At 43.3% G+C, this 22,015-nt stretch overlaps 1 protein-coding gene across 2 annotated transcripts in view; it reads left to right on the top strand.

Annotated features, from left to right (window-relative positions):
• CHGB (chromogranin B) overlaps nucleotides 1–22,015 on the top strand; it is a 300,313-nt gene that overhangs the window by 92,832 nt on the left and 185,466 nt on the right. The gene's annotated exons all lie outside the window — the stretch shown is intronic.

The raw sequence follows: 22,015 nt of genomic DNA, 5'->3' as shown, positions 1-22,015 counted from the left end.
ACTGGAGCTGGAGCAGGTGAAGGAGAACTGGCAGATGTATCCCTTAGTGGTTCATTGTAAATGATTCCATCCATTTGAGTTGAATTTGAATAAAATAAATCAGCATTTTGGTCATTTCTTTTTGTTGATGTGATGATAGGAACCAATGAAAGTTCATTTTCCACCCTCCCTAAGCTCGGGGAAGTATCCTCATCATTGTTTAGTTGTTATACAGGCACATCCCTATTGACAGTGAGAGGGGTATGGGAACTGCCCAAGAGTCCTTTTGGTCTACTGTGTAGGACAGGCCACATGGTGTAACTTGGCATTGTTAATTGAAATTAAACTGTTTTCTTTAGAACCAAGCAGCAGTGGTAAAATTACATTTTTGGTACTGAGTACTCTCAGGATTGGAACATGTGCTCTATAGGCAGGACCAAATTCCTTCTTTACAGCAATTTTTTTCCTCACACTAGATCCCCAACTTTAGGAATCCATCTGGTGGATATTGTTGGCAAATCCCTAATTCCAAAGGGATTGAGGGATTTGTGCAAAAGTTGCTTCTGTCACCACCGTGCCAGAGCCATCACGATCTGGGACATACATAGGTAACCCAAACAGGACTTTGTATGGAGTACACTCTCAAAGACCTTATGGGCAGATTATTTGGTGCTATCTGGACTGCATCCAGGTGGTTAAGCATAACTATGACCCATACATTTGCTATTAAGGATTGCTTTAAGTCTCAGTTTTTCCGCTCCACTGACGTGTTTCCCTCAGGATGTTATAGAGACGAGAAATATAGTTGAACACCCATGGTCACCATTGTGTCCTTGATTGCCCTGGAGGCAAAGGCAGGGCCCTGGTCTGCATGGAATGCTGCAACTGCAAATGTCCCAATGACAACTTGTAAATCTTTAATAACAGTTCGAGCATCAGCTGACCATTGTGGCCATACCCTTAGAAATTTGGAGCATGAATCAACAACCACTAAAATATATTTGTATGCACCATCAGGTTGAAAGGGACCACAATGGTCAAGGTACACACATCAAAGAGCTTTGTTGGAAATTAGGAGAGGTGCCTGCATTGGGAGTTTGATGGTAGACCCTTTAATTTGTTGGCAGGTATCACAACAAAAGACAAAGGGGGTGATTCTAACCCCGGCGGTCGGCGGAGAGGCGGCGGTAGGACCGCGAACAGACCGGCGGTCCAAAAAATGGCATTCTGACCGAGGCGGTCACCGCCGCGATCGACCGCCACTTTCCCACTCCGACCGCCACGGCGGTCATGACCGACGGGCTGGAGTTTGCGCACTCCGGCCCGGCGGTCGACCCAAGACCGCCAACCGCATCATGACCCTGCTTACCGCCGCGGTTTTTGGCGGTCGGGAACCGCCATGCGAACCATGGCGGTAGGCACTATCGGGGCCAGGGAATTCCATCCCTGGCACTGATAGCGGTCTCCCCCACCCCCCACTACCCCCCACGAGTCCCCCCCCCACACCCTCCACCCCCTGCCACCCCCCAGAGATGTTACAAACCCCCTGCCCCCCCCACCCCGACATGCACATACACGCACCCCGACATGCATGCACCCCCAACATGCACATATGCACACCCCCTACACACACACATACACAACGGGGGCACATACCCGCACACATACATGCCAACATGCGCACCCGCCGAACTACACACATTGCCCATAGGCACAGCAGCACCCCCCGCCCGCATGCACGCACTCACACACCCCCTCTACACACCCCCATGCACGCACACATCACACAACACCCCCCCCCCTCCCCTCAAGGACGATCAACTTACCTTGCGTTGGTCCTCCGGGAGGCGACGGGAGCCATAGGGACTTGACCGCCAACAGAAGACCGCCAACAGAAGACCGCCACACAGAAATGTGGGTCGTAATTCTGTGGGCGGTGTTCTGCTGGCGTGGCGGTGGAGGTTGACCAGTCTCCACTTTCCCGCCGACCGCCAGTGTGGCTGCTGGCGGTTTTCCGGCGGAACGCTCCCAGCGGTCGGAATACGCGCCGCGGCATACCGCCGCGGTCGGCGGTCTTTACCGCGGCGGTAACTCGGCGGTCTTGCGAAAAGACCGCCAAGGTCAGAATCACCCCCAAACAGTTTGGTCTGTTTCTATAGAACAGGCCACCCGTAGCATTTTTGAAGTAATGAAATAGTCACTGCCACACTAGCATGGGCAGAAGCAACACCCTTATGTGCTGCTTTTATGAGCTCTATACTCAGGAATATTTGGCAGGGCCTTTGGTAAGGGCTTGCTGTCAGTCAAAGTCTTTAAAGCAGCCAGTATTTCATCATGCAACTTCAGATGGGAATGAGTAATTGCAGCAGCAGAAGCTATGGCGGCTGATTTGGCTGCCTCATCAGCCAAAGTGTTTCAGGCAATGTGTACTCCAACACCTTCATGACCCAATGTATGAACTGCATGGGCCCTTGGTAGCTTGTCTTTAAGATCTGCAACCTTTCCCCACAGGAATTTGTGTTTGATGGTGTTCTCTTGAATCTCTGAACCCATTTTGCAGCCAATAGTGCAGATATTCATTGAAGAATTGGACACAGTAGTATGAATCACACCCATTTAATGTAGAAAGTCAAGAATCCATGTGTTCAAGTGCCAAGATTAGGGGCATAAGCTCTGAAAGTTGTGTAATGCAGTGTGTAGGTATTTTAAGGGAGGAATTTACCATCCCTCATAACACCGCTTACAGCTGTGCATGCGGTGGAGTATTGGTGTTTGGTACCTACACCTGGTTGAGCTGAACCATCAGTGTAAATGATGATCCAGTATTTCTCTAGAAGCAAAATGTTTGTAGGCATTGGGTATTCAAGTTCATACTGAAGGACTTCTTGGGTCTCAAGTTTTGGATTGAAAACATAACCTGCATCACTGGCCATCAGAGTCATTTCCCATTCGATCCAAAGTGGATGTAATGCTTTTGCGTTCAGAATGCTAGTTTTTGTAACAGCCTCAATGGCTTGAATTAGGGTAACAACAATAATGTGTTTCCCCTGAGCTAGAGGTCTCCCTTTAATGACAGCCATCTGAACAGCAGTCAGAATTTTTTCAGTGGGAGAAAAACATTGTTCAGCAGTGGAATACAAATGTGATTTGTATGCTTTTGGTACAGTGTCACTCTCATTAGATGTTATATAGGTGAACCCGATGGCACCACAAATTACCCTGATGGCCAAGTTTGTTCTGTTGTCACATATGTGCACGTGTTCAGCTTCAAACATGTCCTGTTGCAATACTCTAAGAATGTGTGTATGTTCCAGTGTCCAATGTTTGCTTGAAAAATCTGGACGTATTAAATCATAAAGTGGTCTTATGCATCGGCATAATCTGGAATGTAGGTTCTCCCAAATTGAAAAAGCCTAGCAATGACTACAGCTCATTGATGTATTAGGAGGTTATAACAGTGTGCACTTTTCTAGAAAGTGGGGTGCCATACTCTTTCCCTAATCCGATAACTCAAATCCCAAAAAATAGGACACTGACAAAAGTAATTTTAGTTTTCTTGAAATTAAATTTATTGTCTAATTCAGAAAATCCTGCAACAATGTGGTCCATTTGTTTTAGGTGAGTTCTGAGGTCCTCATCTGTGAGGTAGAAATTATCTACATAGGACCACGCCTCAGTATCAGTATCATGCAATAATGATGCTACACAGGTTGAGAACAATCCTGGACTGTCCTTACATCCTTGAGGGAGTCAACAAAATTTCCTTTGAGAGTCAAGCGCACTGAAGGCACTCAAAACCCTACTTTCCGGCACTAGATTTTGGCAGAAAAAAACATTGGAAATATCCAGGGTTATTTTGTATTTTTTGCAATAAATTGTTAATCACTGCTGTACTGTGTGTGTTTTGTATTGCAAACTTGTGTGTGAGACTGTTAAGGTGTCTGAAATCTAAGACTATTCTATATGAATGGACCGGCTTAGTGACAGGAAACAAAAGGTTATTCATTGGTGATACACAGGGTTCTATTACTCTCTGATACTCCGGTTGTGAGAGTATTTCTCTCACTGGTGCTTTAGCCTCATCCTTAATGGGGTATTGTGGTTGGACCTATGATATTGGCCTAATTGGTATACCATGGTAGGAGGAATCTCTATTTCACCCTACGAGATTGCAGTCCAGAGCTGTAGCTTGCACCAATGCTCAATCTACGACACAGGTTTCTTTTAGAATATCTGGAACGAGGACTGAGAAAGAAGGCAAAATGACCTAGTCCCCTAATGGGAGATTACGGACAAATTCAGGTGGCCAGTCTCTTTCTGTGAGAAGGAGGTCATAACTGAGTATTATTCGTACCCAAAATATAACTTTATTTGTGCGCTGTATGTCCCTCTCAATTTGTATTTTCACGTTGTTAATCCTGTTGGGTGGGGAGATGTGGCTGTCAAGAAAGTCATTAGTTGCTGTCACATCGAGAAGCTCTTGAAGATTCTGGTGAACTACTGAGACCTCTGTCAAGCTGTCTAGCACAGTCATTGGCCGCGTCCTGTTCTTCAGCAAAGTTCTCAGTATGTGTGGCATTTTTCACTAAGGTGGCTGCAACTTTTTTTCTTTTTTAAATGGGGCTTTTGTTGTGGAAGTTTCTCTTCCTTTTTTATTGAAACTTCAGATGAGCAATGTGAATCTTTTCTTTATTTCACATACTGGTTTCAGTGTTCCAACCACTTTCCTCTCTTACTCCGTTCGGATGAGTCCTAAAAGGAATGAGATTGGCGAGTGTTACTATATTGGTATCTATCGGGAGCTTTGCAAGATTCCCTAGTTCTAAGATTGCAACAATTCTCAGAGATCTCAGAACGTGGAGATTCTCCTCTCTCCTTTTTATTATCTTTATTTTGTGTTTGCTTATCCAAGTGTTTTTTAGAACCCTCTTGTGCTTGCTTGGTAGAATCCGCATTGGATTTCCCTTGTAGTCATGGTTCTCACACTATCCCGACCTATACTAGTGTAGGTTTTGGCAATAATGCTAGGCAGCTCATATTCTTGTTCCTGTTGAGGAACATCCCAAAGTCGCTGGCATACTGCCAATGCTACTGCTTCCCTTTTTAAATTACTTAATATAATTGAGAATACTGTGGCAAAATTACCCATTAATTGCATCCCCAAGTACAGGACTGCCCCATATTCATCTTGAATCTGTTTTAACCCTTCTGGAAGACTTGCAAGTGTTGGTGTACCATATGCCGTTGTGTAGAGTGCAGCAAATACTGCATCCCATGTGGTGCAGTTGTCCATAGAGAGAACAATCCCAAATGGCAAGCACATTGCGAGTATTCTATGTTTATCTTGGGGTCCAGAGCATTTATTTTTTATGCTAGCTAAACTTGATTTTCTTCATGTTTGCACTCATAATTGAATTGACAGTCACAGACTGTATTCCTGCTGTGGCCAAATGTGGTTGTGCTGGAGCAGCCCTTGCTGGGGTGGTGTTTAAGGTCCACATTATGATTTGTATTAAAGGTCTATTTATTTCTACTAAAATATTATATAAGTGGCGTACCTCCACTACTGCCATGGTACCCCCATTAGGAAATGGTGTGTAGGCAGCCAATTCTGTCTATGTAGGACCATCATTACTTGAAGGACTTAGTCTAACATTTTGTGGAACATGGGGTGAGGCACCATCAAGCCAATTATGGTGTTTTTGAAAAGATAACAAAAATGTCTAAAAGTGCGTATAGTCTGTATTGTGCTGGTGCATTTGCTATTGTGTACTAATGAAATGTGTGTGTGTTCCCATCTGCTGTTGGAAAAGTAACCCAAAAATAAGACATTTCAGTTCTGTATGCTTTGTGAGCCTCAACTACAAATGTGACCCCCCGCCCTCAGTGGTGAGCCCTGGATTTAACAAATGTTGTGTGCGAGGTTGTCTCATATTTGCTGCAATTGCTGCCTGTTGAGGGTCCGCCATATTTAACAGCAGTCAGTTCAGAGATACAAACACCAATTTGGGGATCTCATTTTTTAAGGTTGAAGGCTGAACAACCTAGAGCCTAGAATAGGTAATACCTATTTAACTGAGGAGTATATTCCCTAATACCATGGACATATCCCTCAGCATGTAATGAGACAGAGATACTTGGAAGATCCATAAAGTTGGTGGCTAACCAATGCTGGCATACCCATGTCACAGGACTCTCATCATTGGAATGAGACTGCTGGTTTCAGGTGGCGGCACCACTGCATGTGGGGGACTGAGTCTTATCCCACACCGTCTGATAGCTGCCAGCCTAACCCTTTTGGCTAGCTAGCAGCACCTCACCAAAACCCAAAAGTAAAGGTGATTTGTGACAGCCTGACACATCATACTCCATGACTTCTCAGGGAAGTTGTGTTGGGACAGATAGTACCCCTTCCTCTCAGTTACAAACGTCTCATACATGCGAAAGAAAGACAGAAGCAGGATTTGGTTCAATACATTTTATAAAGTAGAAAGGCATGAATTGCAATTATTAGGACAATGACTCACAAAACTATTATTAGGGTGACCAGAAAAGTGAAACAGATAAAAAGACCCAACATTCTGTCACACCAGTGAATCTAAAATCCCTACCTGCACAATTAAGAATCTACATGAGCACTAATCTGCCAGTACTAGTCTCTGCAAGGAAGCCCATCCCCCATACGTGAGCAATGTAGGAGTCTTGCCTACTGATCTGCTGGCAGTCCTCCCAAGTGAATGGAGTGATGAGGCCAAGTTCAGCAGAGCTGCAACAACATGCCACAGCATAAGATGGCTGGCAGGAATGCTCCCCTCTAACGTAGTTTATGGCAGTGTGTTGTTTTATAATAAAATATGCTGTTGTTCTGAGAACTGCCCTCATGCAAGTTAATTACTCTTTCTGTGTAAGGTAGACATTGTACTCTTAGGACTGGCAATACTCTGTAAATAATCATGTACAGCCTGGGATTGAGCCCAAGGTGAAATGTGTTGAAAAGAACTAATAACAAATTCTGCTCAAAAGGGTTACTGATAAAAATAATAAAACATTACCACTAAAATAAAGCTTTTACTAAAATAATAAAAAACAATATATTAAACAAACTAGGTTAAAGGGCACAGGCAGCAGGAGCAGAGCTAAAATAAATGTTCCCATGCAAAGCACTGAAATTTTCCCACCACATACTCTAGGCCACTCTACTGTATGTCACTCTACTGTACACCACTTTACTCTACGCTAATCCACAGTACATCATTCCACTCCACCCCACTCTACTCTACTTTACTTCAATTCACACCACTCCACTATATGCTATTACACTCTACACCACTCCATTTTATAACACTCCAGTCTACGCTACTCCACTGTACACCCCTCCACTTTATGCCAATCTACTCTACTCCATCCCACTGTACACAACTTCACTTTACGCCATTCCACTCTATGTGACGCTACTATATGCTACTCCACTCTATGCTGCTCCAATGTACACCACTCTACTCTATCTACTCCACTTTATGCTATTCCACTGTATGACACTTCACTCTAAGCCGCAGTACTCTATGCTATTCCACTATATGGCACTTCACTTTGTCACTTCTCTGTACGGGACTACAGAACGTTATTCCACTCTATAGCACTCCACTATATGTTACACCACACTATGCCACTCTACAGCACTCCACTCTACACTACACCACTCTGCACTACTTCACCCCACGCTATTACGCTGTATGTCACTACACTCTACCCCACTACAGTCTAATCTAATCCATACTGTTATTCCACTTTACACCACTCCACTCGATGCTACTCCACTCTTTGCCACTCCAGTCTTCGCTAATCCATGGTACCTCACTCCGCTCTCCCCCACTCTACTCTATGCCAGTCCACTGTATACCACCCCACTCTATGCCACTCCACTCAACGGTTTTCCACCCTATGCCACTCCACTGTACTACAGTCTGCTCTATGTCACTGCACTCTATGTCATTCCAGTGTATGCCACTATACTGTACCTTACTCCACTTTATGCCACTCCACTCTACATCATTCCACTCTACTCCACTCTACTGTATACTATTTAACTCTATGCCACACTACTCTACACCCTGCACTCTACACCACTTCACTGTAGACTTTTCCTCTGTACTTCACTCTACTCTATGACTCTCCAGTCTGCAAGACTGCACTGTACTCCACTATACTCTACACCACCCCATTCTATGCCATTCCACTGTACGCAACTCCACTGACCACCCCTCTACTATATGCCATTCCACTCTATGCCACTCCATTATACACCGCTCCACTGTACACTATTTGATTGTATGCCATTCACCTCTATGCCACTCCATTCTACTCCACTCTACTGTACCCCACTCCACCTTATTCCACTCCACTGTACACTATACCAATTTACGTCACTCTATTCTATGCCACTCCAGTCTATGCCACCCTAATGTACTGCACTACATTCTATGCTATTCCATTATATGCAACTCCACTCTATGCCACTCCAATCCATGGCATTACACTCTATGCCAGTCCACTCTACTTTATGTTACTACACTGTATGCTATTATACTCTACCCCACTCCACTCTATGCTACTCCACTCTACGCCACTCTACTGTATGCTATTTACTGTATGCCACTCCACTCTATGACACTCCACTGTGCAAAACTCCACTGTACCCTATTCCACTCTGTGCCACTAAACTTTGTGCCACTCCATTGTTCCCCACCCCACTCTACACCATTCCACTGCATGGTATTCCACTGTATATAACTACACTCTGCTCCACTCAACTCTATGCTATTCGACTCTACACCACTCCACTCTACCCCACTCCACTTTACACCACTGCACTGTACACTATTCTACTGAAAGCTACTCAAGTGTACACCACTCCACGCCACTCTACACCACCCCACTCCATGCCACTCCACTCTATGCCACTCAAATATAAGCTATTCAAGTATGTACCACTCCAGTCTACACCACTCCACTTTACGCCATTCCACTCTACCATATTACACTGTATGCTATTTCAGTGAATTCTACGCTACTGAACTTCATTCCGATGGATGTCATTCCCCTATACTCCACTTTTCTCTTTGCCACTCCACTATATGCTATTCTACTTTACGCCACTCCACTCCACCCTGCTCCACTCTAAGCCACTCCACACTACACAAATTCACTGTGCATTATTACACTGTACGCCACTCCACTCGATGTCACTACAGTCAATGCCACTCCACTCTACACCACTTTACTCTATGACATTTCACTGTTCATAAATCTATTCTACTCCACTTCACCCTATGATATTCCATTCTATGCCGCTCCACTGTATGCCACTCCTTTCCACGTCACTCAACTGTATGCTTTCCACTGTCGCCACTCCACTCTAGTCTACGCTATTTCCTTATACGCAATTCCACTCTACCCAAATACACAACACTCTACAGTATTCCACTCATTGACACTGTACTTCACTCAACAACAGTCTATGGCCCTTCACTCTACCACACTCTATAGCACTCCACTGTACAACAAGGTACTTCAGTCAATGCAAGTCAACAGCACTCTACTTTACACCATTGTACTATACTCTATTTCACTCTACGACACCATATGGAACTCTTTCTATGCTGTTTCACCTCAATTTACTTCACTCTACCCTATGAGGCACTACTCCACTCTATGCTCTCCACTGTACATCACTCTGTGCCACTCAGCTCTACAACAGTTCATGCCACTCTGCTCTATCATACTATACCACACTCTTCTCCACTCCACATCACTCCACTGTACAACACTGTGATCCATTCTGTGGCACTCCACTTTTTTTCTGGCACTCTATAACATGCCAGTCCACTCCACTGTATGACACACAAATTCACCTCTACAAAACGTTATTCCAGTGTATGCTATGCCAGTCCACTGTACTCTACAACACGCTATTCCACTCTACATTACGCCACTACACTCTACTCAACTGCACAACACTTTATCTCACTCCATGACATTGTACAACACTCCACTCAACCACCCTCTGCTTCACTCTATGCAACTCAACTCTACAACACTTTACTACACTCTCTGCCACTGTATCACACTGAGCTCCATTTTATATACAACACACTGCTGCCCTGTATTACACGTTAGTCCACTGTATGCTATGCCACTCCACTCTACTCCACTCCACTCTACTCCACTCTACAACACAACACTCTACGACACTATACTATACCACCCTCTCTTCCACTCTACTGTATGACACTACACTTAATACTCCACTCCACCACAGAAAATTGTACACTTTAAAATCCATTTTTTTTTAAACAGAAAAATACATTACAATTGAATGAAAAAACAAAAGTTAAACGTTTGTTATAGTTAGGAAAACTTGATTTATTATTTCTGTACAAACCAAACTTAAACTACACAAACATTAGACATTCTAAAGTTATAGCTAAACCTTAAATGTATAATGTGCATACCATCTTTAAATTACTATATCTGTATTCTTTCTATTAAACCAAATTTAAACTATACAAAATGTAGAAATTATAAAGTTATGCTTATACTTTAACTTTAACATATTAGCAACAGCTTCAAATTATTATAACTTGTGCACCTCCATACACAGTGTATTAAACTGGGTAGTGGCAATAGAATAACTATAACTCGCCACTCTACAGTGCACTGTGTTCTCTCCAACAATTAATTTGCAATGCCATAAGTGTTGTAAATGCTTTAATTTTGGTTGTTATAAATGATATAATATGAAAGTAAATAAGCTGTGCATCAAGGTGGAAACCTGGTGTATATATAGACTGTTGCATTTAAGGTCATGTGTCAACATTTTACTGTTGAATATGAAAGATACTAAGGCCCAGAAGAGCAACCATTCCCAGGGCTTGAATGAACCAAAGCATAAATCTGAAGAACCCAATAAAACCTGTTCCACAGTCCTTTCACCAATGTACGACCTTGAAAACTCTATACTAGTATATTTAATTGATTTCACCAAAAGGAGCTTCCAACTTTAATCTTCATTGATCTCTGTTAAATAATTAATGCAAATTTGCAGTATTGACAGACATCTTTGCTGCAGTTTCTTCTCCTGAATTTCGGGCAGCTCCTCCAGACCTCCCCTGCCCAAGGCTCGCCTTTGGCCTGTCGCTGGAACCTGTGAGCCCAGACCAGCTCTATGAGCCGCACAAGCTCATCCGTAGTGAGGGCAGCAGAATCGAGCCTTTCTGTGACTCTCACCAGTGACGTAACGAAAACTGAGGTGCACCCTCACCCCCGCAAAGACCACGGAGGGCCCCACCTCCGCATTCAGTCAGGAGCTCTCAGGCCAGGGTACTGTGCTGAGGGGGCCCCGCAGTTCGCCGCCCCCCACTGCACCGCGGGGTCTGCTGGTTCCTATGTTACGCCGCTGACTCTGACTCTTCGCTGTAGAACAAAGAACCAAAAGTGTAATCTTTATTTAACTTACTGCTTTTTATAAACGTTTTTGTGTAATACAGTCCAGTAAAACCATCTTAGGCTCTGGTGACATTTATGGTTTATTATGCCTCCATAGGCCACAGATAAAATTACGTCACTGTCCTGTGACTTCGATATACATTTTAGGATACATGGCTAAAACAGTGAATAAATAAAACTGCTGTAAATACATTGGTATTCTCAGTGTAGGCTTTGTACGATCACTGCATCGACTGTCTCTGAATCCAGAGTGGAAAGTTTTACCTTGTGGAACATCTGACTGCTGATGAGCACTATCAATGCCTCGTGCCAGTTCCTTGTTGTCAAGACTACATCAAGCCCTATGCCCTGAAGTGAGTCATCGTATGAATGGAAGGAGGGAATACAGTGCAAATACTATATGCGAAGAGTGGGATACATTTTAAATCAGAAGACGCTACAGAACATTCTTTTTTTGACATTTCTAGAAGAGAAAAGTAGGCTTTTATACAACGATTCTTATTTTTATTGGCAAAGTAAACATGCCTCTATGCAGAGTATCGGGTTACATATAATCATTCATAATTTCTGCTCCTTTACACATGTTGATCACATATTTTTTATCACAGGAGACTTGTCTCATAGGAATGTGGTACTGAATTTTTGCCAATGCTCCATGTGCTCTGTCAGAAATGGTCACCGTGTGGCTTTAGAAATTGGATGGACACCCTGGAGTTTGTATCTTGTGAGTAGCTGTAAGCAAGATAATAATTTGCATTCGATTTGTACACAGACACGCTCCATTGCGCATTATGCATAATTCTCTTCATTTTTGTACCACACTTACCGCTCGAGAAAATCATTATACCCTTGTACCCCCTCCTTTTTTTCAAGCAGGTAAAAAAGGTGACACTGCAGGTCACCAAAAGGCTATACTGCAACCATTGCCTATTGTCTATAACCGTGTGCAGACGTATTTGTAAATGTAAAAGTTCAGTCGTAAACTGAGGGTGGGCTACTGTACTTTCAAGCCAAGCAACCCTTACAAAACAGTCAAAATCATATACATGCATAATGCAAACAGAGCACAGCATCGACATTTGCATAGGACGCATTGGTCTGTGCTTAGTGCAAGGTCCTTTGTTTGTTTCTGTTAGGCTTAGTCAGTGTCTCTTGGATATCTGATCCATCGTTCATGAAAAGGCACCTGTGCGTTTGTCTGGTCAGGTACCTTTTCAGCCATCCCCGTTCTTTTAATTATCTGCCATTCAGTAAACTTGCTTTGAAAAGCTTTAAAATACAACTATCAGTGATGTCGTACACACTCCTCAATACATCCGTTTGGAGCAACTAAGCCAGTGTTTATTTTTCCCCCTCTCCAGCACGACTTCCTGAAAACAAAACGAGAAATTGTTACTCTCGTCGTTTGGTGTGCGCCGTCAGAAGGCACACGGGTTGCACTCGTACACCAGTCATGAAGGCCTCAAAGATGTTCATGAAAATTCTACAGCCATGGACAATTTCATGTTGTGTTGTACTGTTCTTGCTCGCAGGGTTTAACCCTTCTCTAAAATTAGGTAGGCGTGCCTAACCTCCTCTTACACATGCTATAGTTCCTCTAAAAATGAATGCTCAAAATAGCCAAAGGCTTGCAGAATATTAAGGGTTAAACACCCCTGCCAGACTCACACTGATTTAAAAAGTGACACACTGAAGGAATTGCAATCTCCTCCACTGTAAATGTGCTGCAAATACAGCGGTCTCACAACGTAGTTCCCTGAGCAAGGAGGCGACCGGAAAATAAAAAAAAAGCATTGTCAAAGCCAATAGGTCTTGCCTATGCAAGATCTACTGGCTTTGTCAAATCTTTTTGAGCCACGTTTCACAGCAGCACGTCTGCCCTACAGCATGTCTGAAAATAAAGGGAAAAAAGTATGACGCAACCAGCAGTTTCAGGATCATAACACTTATTTTTTCTTTAAATATATCCCCGGCCTGCCAGTGCAGCCTTTGATACCGTTTAAATTGTCCATTCAAACTGGCATATTTTAAAGTACTACTTGAGTGGGTGGCACTTAATTTGCAGGCCCTGAGTACTATGTAGCACCTTAAACTAGGGAAGTTAAAGATGAGTAAATTAAATGTGCCAATCAGGTATAGGCCAATTTTACCATGTTTTAATGAGAGAGCACTAGCATAGTAGAGCAGTGGTAAAGTGCACAAAGTCCTAATGCAAAAAAAAATGGAAATCCAGAAAATAAGAGGTGTGCTTGCAAAAAGTTTGGGAGGAAGACCACACCAAGGATGACAAGTCGAACCAAGTACTTAGGGACAGGCAGGGGATAATCTATCTTCTAGACCTATACTTACCCAGGCAACTATATACTGTAATGTTCACAGGGACATCAGTGGTGAGACCACAAACACCATAAGAGGACAAAAGTCGAGAGTATTAAGAGTGGTTGCAACTACATGAATGACGAGGACTACGTGGGGACATTTCTTTTCTGTATGACACAAAGACTGTGTGTGTGTGTGAGAGAGTGAGAGAGAGGGGGAGAGAGAGAGGGAGACAGAGAGAGAAAGAGAGAGAGCTGAGCTTTGGGAAACCGCGATAAGAAAGCCTTGTTTCCGCACATCTCTCCACATGCATTTTTTCTTGCGACTGACTACACAGCTGCCATGTGGCCCAATTCCACAACTAATACCTTCATCTACATTTTTAGCGGGCATACGCAAATATAACCCGGCACAGGTCGTAGTCCAGAAAGGCAACTTTTGCAATTATATAGAGCTCCTGGAGTCACTTTACGCAAAATGTAATTTCGTATTACAGTTTGTAGTTTTTAATTGCTTGCGACAAAAAGTAATAATAGTTTTTCATTATGCGCATACATCATATTTAATTGAAAAATGTAATGGTACGCGAGGGAGAGCAGTACTGAAAGAACTTGCAGTCAAGAAGCATAAGCAAAACGTCTTAAGGGTGAGCCAAAGTCATACACTTTTCAACAACTTGCTGACATGCAGCACTGTGTGCCATGAAGGCGCACTGTGCACAGAATAAATTACACACGAACCCCCTGGCTGAATTAAATGAAGCTGAAGTTTCAGACAATCTATGGTCAGTCAGCTCCCAGTCAATAATTTAAAGATGCAGTCCAACGTGGTTACAGTCAATGTTTTAACCCATGAAGCGAAAAAGTATGCAGGTCTGGTCAGGAGAGGTGTGCGTCATCAGTCTGGTGCCAAAGTTTTGTACAAATACTATGTGTTTTTTGGGTAAATGGCAGCACAGTCTTACAACTCAGCTATTATTTTGTTTAAAACGAAGGAAAAGGCTTCACAATTCTATTTTTGGAGGGAATGTATCCAACTGTACTGTAGAAGGAGGCCCACTTGGTCACCGTTAGGGGGCTGTGAGGCAGTGATACAAAAGCATTCAGCTATATGGGAAAGAGATTGATTTCAGGAGCAGAAGTGGTCAGGCCATGCCAACAGTCATAAGTCTAAAAGTGCTTAGTGACCTGTGCAATACATGTGATCCAGCCAAAGTAGATTCATTTAAACGTGCCCTCCACAATCCGTGCTTCAGAAGATATGTTGCCAATGCTTAGATTTGTTGGTAATGGTGATTTATCAAGATTAAGACCCGCATTTCAGAAAAAAAGCTTCATGCAGCCCATTACTGCAGTGTAACCGACCGAAGACTGAGCAACTTTAAAAAAATGCAACCATTGAGGCCCCACTACCTCTCCTTCCCAGCATAGCTCCCACGTCTCTAAAATCCCTCCAACCTTTGCATCTTCCCTCTTACCTGCAATCCCTGTACAGAACTCACACAAACGCCCTCCCAATAGCTGACCCTCCCCAGTAGTGCACGCACACTCTCTCCAGAGCTGGCCTTTGACCCAAAAGTGCCTGTGACTGAAGTCACATCTATGAACTCAAGCCTCACCCTCCCAGTAGCTTCCGAACGGCAGATGAAGATTTAACTGATGTTTATAAGATGAACAAACCACATAAAACATAAAATATTGTTCAGGCCATCATTGATATACAAAGAGATACCCGTCTTAGTCAAAGCAACAATGCTCAACTTTCATTTTTTGGGGTTTTGTTAGTGAGATGCCACATATGTTCCATGGCAACCACAAGGGTCCACGTCTGAATATCATTAAGGATTACAGGTGCGGTCTGGTGTTAACAGTTAATCTAAATTTGGTAGACACTGTGTTTGCACCCAGTTTCGAATTCTAAGTCAAGAACAAATTGAACACAGACACATGCCCACCCCAAACATACACAAATCCCTTTAGGTAGTACCTGAAGCAGGGCCGGATTCCGGGCAGAGAGGACCGGTCCTCCCGTCTTTCTGGGACAGGACAGGCTCTCAAAGAGAGCTCCTAAGACATAGGGGATTTTAGAAGACCCTCGCCAAAGTACCTTAGAAATACAGGAGAGACAGCACTGGCCCTTACAAGAGCGTCCGTCAGAAAAAATGGAGGCACAGCTCAGCACTGTGGTGGAAAACAGTGCTTCCGTCTCTCATATGTACAAGCTTTCCGTATCACTTTTCAATAGTTTCCTCTTGTGAACAACTTTCCAGCGGCGGCTGCTGCAAATCTCAAGGTGAGGGGTGGCTGGGTGGGGAGGGTAGGGGACGGGGGAATAAAACATTTTTTTTTAACTTACAACTTCCCGTTGCTGCCACCTCCTGTCGCCTAGCTCCTCTTCTGTTGCCCCAGCATTCACTAGGAAACCAGCATAGGCTCCCCACCAATCCTGGCACTGCTTTCATGGTAAACCTAGCATGAGAGCAGCATCAGGATTTGTCTAAGTGGCTTGGACTGACACTCAGACACTGCCCTCGGGTCTGTGCAGTTTCTCCAGCACGGCTGTTCAACACAGCCGGGTTGGAGAAACCTGAGTGCACATGTGTGTTTGGCTGGCCCAAAACGGCTGCCAAAACACACATGAGCATTTAAGTGCACTATCTCCGCCTCCCACCTCCCGTGGCCGAGCCCCACCCCTCCCTTCACATGAGAAAAATGAAACGACAACATTTTTTTTTTAGTTCTTCAGTTCCTGGCTTAGCCAGGGGCGATGCTCCTTCGCCATTGTGAAGGAGCCGCCCCTGTCCCGTTAACTTTCTTGTGCCTGTACGTTTTAATGTGCACACTCTGCATGGCTCTCTTTTTAATGGAAGCTTTCCCCTTTTTCACTGCTGTCTTGATCAATTGTGTCTTCCTTTACAGTAGTGCCTGAAGTGCACATCCTGCTCACGTCTCTTTACACCACTCTCCTGCTGTCAGTAGTATAGTCAGTGTATCATGGGCCGTAATCCAAGAAAGAAAATGGGTATTCTGGTAACTGTTTGCACAGTAAGTTATAACGTACATCACAACTGACGTGATTCAGGCAGGAAACTTAATTTTTAAAAGCCAAAAATGGCTTTATTTTAGCAGTCTCCCCCTAAATGTATTTGTGGTTTACTGGGGAAATGAAATTAAGTCCCCCGAACAATTTTTGAAAATCCTCTTCTTTGTAGTGTTGAAGTGTTTGCATGTATGCTATAATCAGGGTTCACCGGACCCCTCTGGCCTCTGGGAACTGGTGCCATAGCACCTGCTGCACCAATGGAAGCTATGCCCCTGCCTGCTGTGTTCGGTCTGCCCCTCTCTGTACTCTCCGACCTGATCTGTACAGGATGCCCTCGTCTCTCTTTGTACTCTTTTCTTGGTGTACAGACTGGCATTGTGCCTTTACTCTGCTATTCTGATATGTCCAGTCTGATTTTTGCCTTTGTTCACACTGTTGTGCTGGTGTGTACAGCCAACTTGTATCTCTTTAGAAGGCTGCTCTGGTGTGTAAATTCTGAACCTTACTAACTTTATGCTGCTTCCTTGGTATGTACAGTCTGTTCTGGCTTTTTTGACACAACTGTCGTTACTTGTACAGTCTTGACATATGATAAATCGGAGTGGCCAGTATAGAAGATGTGGCCTAGCTGTCAGAGCTGCCAACGTAGGAACTAGGGAACCAAGTTTGAGTCTTTAGCTCATTCTAGTTCTCGTCTGAACTCACGTCTCTCTATGTTCCTTTTGGTATCCCTGCTCATTTTCTTTCTAAAGGTCTGATATACAAGGGCCTAAACCTCTAACACTTTCTCAATTGGCCTTCTATGCTGCAAATGTCGTTTTTTTGCATTTGGTTTTCAGAGTCTGACTGTTTCAAGCAGTGTGCACTTTGTTGTGCTTCACACAACATGTTGGAAAGTGGTTTATTAGAATGGGTTAGTAGGTACCCACCACTAGTAATAGGGCCACAATCACAATATAAGGTCCAGTCAATGTCTCAAATGAATCCCTTGCTCAACCCTTGGTAGCTGGCAATGAGCAGGGAGGCTTTTAACTAAGAAGACAGTTGTGCAAAGCATTAAAAAACACCAATACATTAAGTAAGACAGAACACGCAATAAAAATTCACCACCAATTTATAAAAATATGAAATATTTGTATCAGTAAAATGACACCAAAATGACAAAAATCCAGTATAGGGAACCAGAGACATGCATTTTTAAAGAATAAATAAAAAATGTGCTTTCTAGTGCTTAAAAGCCAATAGTACCAACAGGGGACATCTGGCCGCGCTTGACCGGGATGAAGACAAATTTTTAGGCCAACCGCGATGGAGCCTAACTTGAATACTTTGAGCTGGAGGCCTCAGTCAAAGTTTTAGCTTCAGACTTAGTCATTTTTCTGGAGCTTTTTCTCTCGTCGCCGGGCGAGGTTCCTTGTCAGGCCAGGTTGTGAGTAGATGACAACAGTTTGATCCAGCAAAAGGCCTCAGCCAACTCCTGGAAGTCTCATCGATGATGAAAAGCTCTGGTTCTTCAGCAAGGAGAACTTGGATTTCAAGCCGGGTCGCAATTCAACATCAGCGGCTTGGCTCTCATCGACGGGTCAGTCACCTTATGAAGCTTTTTACAAAAAATGTTTCCAGTTTTCTCCAAACCTCTGTGACTTCTTCCAGACGTTCTCCTTTGGATCTCCAAGGGTCCATAACACAAATACAAGGGTCTAGAAGCTCTGGGATGGTCCTTTATATGTTGGGACAGAATGCACATGGCAAATTCCTTCAAAAGCCAGTGGAGATTGTCCAGCTGAGTTCTCCTTGATGGAGATGGTGCAAGTGGAGCTCTTTTAACCTGTTGCTGTCAGGTAATCCATTCCTTCACTTCCTGAAGCAAGGCAAAGTTCTTAGGACTGTAGCTCTGTAGTGTGCAGCAGGTGCAGTAATTCAGAGTGCAGTCCTTTGGGGTGCAGACCAGGGTTGCAGCAGCGGAGCCATCTTCACCTTCTAGTTTCAGGCAGGGATCTGAGTTGCTGGGCAACTCTCCCATATTTATCCCGTGCCCCTGGGCAACAAGCAGGGGGGCACCACTGACCAATGGGGTGCCGGGTGACACCCAGAAGTATGACAACTTCCTCCAAAGTGTGCCATATTTTCGTCCCAAAAAGCACTTGTCTTTCATAATCCAAAATGGAGAAACTCTGTCCTAGAGGTTAAGAATTGGATAAGCCATCCCACTAGTGTGGCTAAATTTAATTAACACTCACTGTCCGGACTCTCTGTTAATCTAATTACTGGGGCTCCCATCTGGCTGGAAGTGGGGGGTAAGCCTGTGCCCTGTCCTAACTGTCATTCCCTTGTTGAAGACCAGTTTGACTATCCAGCCCACTTCCTGCCTTTTGCTCGGCAGCTTGCAGGTCTCCTCCTACCAGATATCCATTTGTCTCAATGCAGGCCACTTCACACCTCATTAAAACAACTTGGCTCAGCCAGACTGCTGAAAGGCTGGATTTAGGTAACTTTTAGAAAGAAGTCTAAAAGTATTTTCCTGTATTAGTTATAATAAATCCAACAGTAGCAAGTTGTTGGATTTTTTCAAACTATTAAGCTGATACCTTACATGACATATGTAGCGCTTTCTTATAAAAAATAAGATTTAATTATTTTAAAATAAAGCCTCACCATGTTAGGCTATGGAGCTAATGCACTACAGTGGGAAAAATGAAATTGGCATTTTTTTCCCTCACCAGGACTTATAAAACATATTTTATCATGTCCCTGTGTATAATTACAAGACATCCTACCCTTGGGGCACCTCAGGGAGACCTTAGGGTTGGCATATGTAAAAACTAAGGTCATTTAAGATCTTGGAAGTTCCAAAGTTACATTTGCATATAATTTACCATTAAAGTAGCCAGCAAAGCAGGGCTGGCTTTAAAATGACAGCAGACACAACAGTAGTGTGCACTTAAGTGCAGTAAATCTACTGGGCCTCTAAACCTACAAGCCATACCATACAATAGGGACTTACAAGCAGGTTTGTAATTGCAACTATTTAACATATACCTTTAAAACAGAGTACTGGCAGAATCAGAGTCAGAAACAACCCATATCAGTCAAAAAATGGGTGTGATCAGAGCGAAAAATATGCTTTTCTCACACAACCTTGCACCTGTCACTGTGTGTGCTACACAATGCCTTGCAACAGAGTGCACGTATTGGCTTCGTTAGTGTATATGCACCTCTTTCCCCCTGTGCTGTGTACTTCAAATCCAGATGCCTTTCTTATTTTAAGGAAAACAATAAATACTACATTCTAAAGGTTATGTGCCCAGAACAGCATACATCTGAGTCCACAAATAAGCATTAAATCAGTACTGTTTTGCTGCATGAGTTTAAGGTAAAAAGGTTATGTGAAGGCGGGGCAACAAGGATTGTGACAATGGTCGCTACCAACTCTAAAGCCAGCCCTGACCTGAAGCCATTTGCACAGGAAAACTGCTCAGTATTGGGATTAAAATCCCACATTATCCTCCTTCCAACCCAGACTACCCTGAATCTAGTGGTAAAACTGCCAAGATCAATATTGTGACCATGCAGTAACGAATTTCTCCAGAGCCCCAAACAATGAGCTAGGAATACATACATTTTACTTTGTGTACGTCTGGGTCTCTATTGTCTTCACTCCTTTCCATTGACTTTATTTCAGTAATAGGTGAGTACCAAAAATATACAAATCCGTTAGACCTACCCCGAAATCAGTGGGCCAACATGAACTGCAAGTGTATGTCATCTACACATGAATAATAAGCAATATAATAGGCATTTCTATCCTGTGAGGTGTTTTTTCTCGAACCTATACCATGAGTCCCTGGATGGCATGTTGAGCACTGGTTGTCAGTTCTGGTTATTTCTTTTCACAGAGCCTTACATCAAACCTAAAAGTTCTGATTGAAAGTTTACATTTTTTCCTTGAAGTTATTGAGGATGGACCAACTGGCCTACATTCTATCAAATTTATTATGCTGTGCTTGCTTCTGTGAGAGCTAAACAACTATATCCAAACCAGACTGACTCACTTCAGAAGCAGCAGCTCTCTAGTGAAGCTGTAAGTCCACTACCACTCTGTGAAGGCTAGGAAGCAGAGAAGAGTATACCACTGTGGACCCTGCAAGTTAGTTAACAATTGAAACGTTGAGCACAGTGAGTGTTTGTCCTGTTAATCCCATTCTAAAATGATGCTTTAGGCCCTTAGAACATTAGGAATACACATTCCAGAATGCAAAGAGAAAACATGGACTGGATAAATTACTTGGACCTGAGAAACCTGCACATATTGTTCTTATGTATGAGAGACCTATACATGATTCACATATTAGCGTGACTCTTTTGAGCTTTATGAATTCCCCTTTAATAAGGATATAAATATCTAGTCATCTGTGGACCTTACAAAATCTTGGGGAATTGCTTTGTGAGATGACTTCTGAATAGCTCATAGAGGTGCTCCCTCCGAATAAACCTACTAACTATATTAGGTATTTTCCCAAACAATTATCCACCATCATTCTCTTTAATTGATTTCTTGGATAAATCTTTTTATGAAAGACTCAACCTAAAATCCTCAGATTCAGCACCTAATTTTGTGCCTCATTTACGTTATTATGAACTATTCTTGCTTTTTAGTGACAACTAGTTTACTACTTAATATAGTCACATGCCTGCTTCCAACCCACTAATTAATTAACATTTTCATTATTTTTAGAGCATTCCTTATCTGTAAATGAGTTTTTTTTTTCTCCTAACTGAGGCTTTCTGTGCATCCCAACACCTTGCACAAAGTAGAGCCATGCATTTTGCCAAACTACCTAAAGGAAAGGATGGATGCCCTAACACAGGATTCTGCAAAGTCGGTCCTGGAGAGCTGGGTCCATGCCAGATTTTTAGCATATCCACATTTAGAAAAATGTAGATTTCTGAAACATCTTGTTTCTAAATATGGATATTGTTAGAAATGGGGTTTTTGGTTGGCAGTTAGGTTGCCCTCTGTCCAAGCAAGAACCCTCACTCTAGTCAGGGTAAGTCACACACAATCCAAAATCAGCCTGTGCTCACCCTCCGGTAGCTTGGCACGAGCAGTCAGGCTTAACTTAGAAGGCAATGTGTAAAGCATTTGTGCAATAAATCATACAACACCATA

The sequence above is a fragment of the Pleurodeles waltl genome, chromosome 5 (genome assembly GCF_031143425.1).
Source record: "Pleurodeles waltl isolate 20211129_DDA chromosome 5, aPleWal1.hap1.20221129, whole genome shotgun sequence".
NCBI classification, from domain to species: domain Eukaryota; kingdom Metazoa; phylum Chordata; class Amphibia; order Caudata; family Salamandridae; genus Pleurodeles; species Pleurodeles waltl.
The sequence above is the reverse complement of the archived record's forward strand: the minus strand, read 5'-3'. Positions and strand labels throughout refer to the sequence as shown.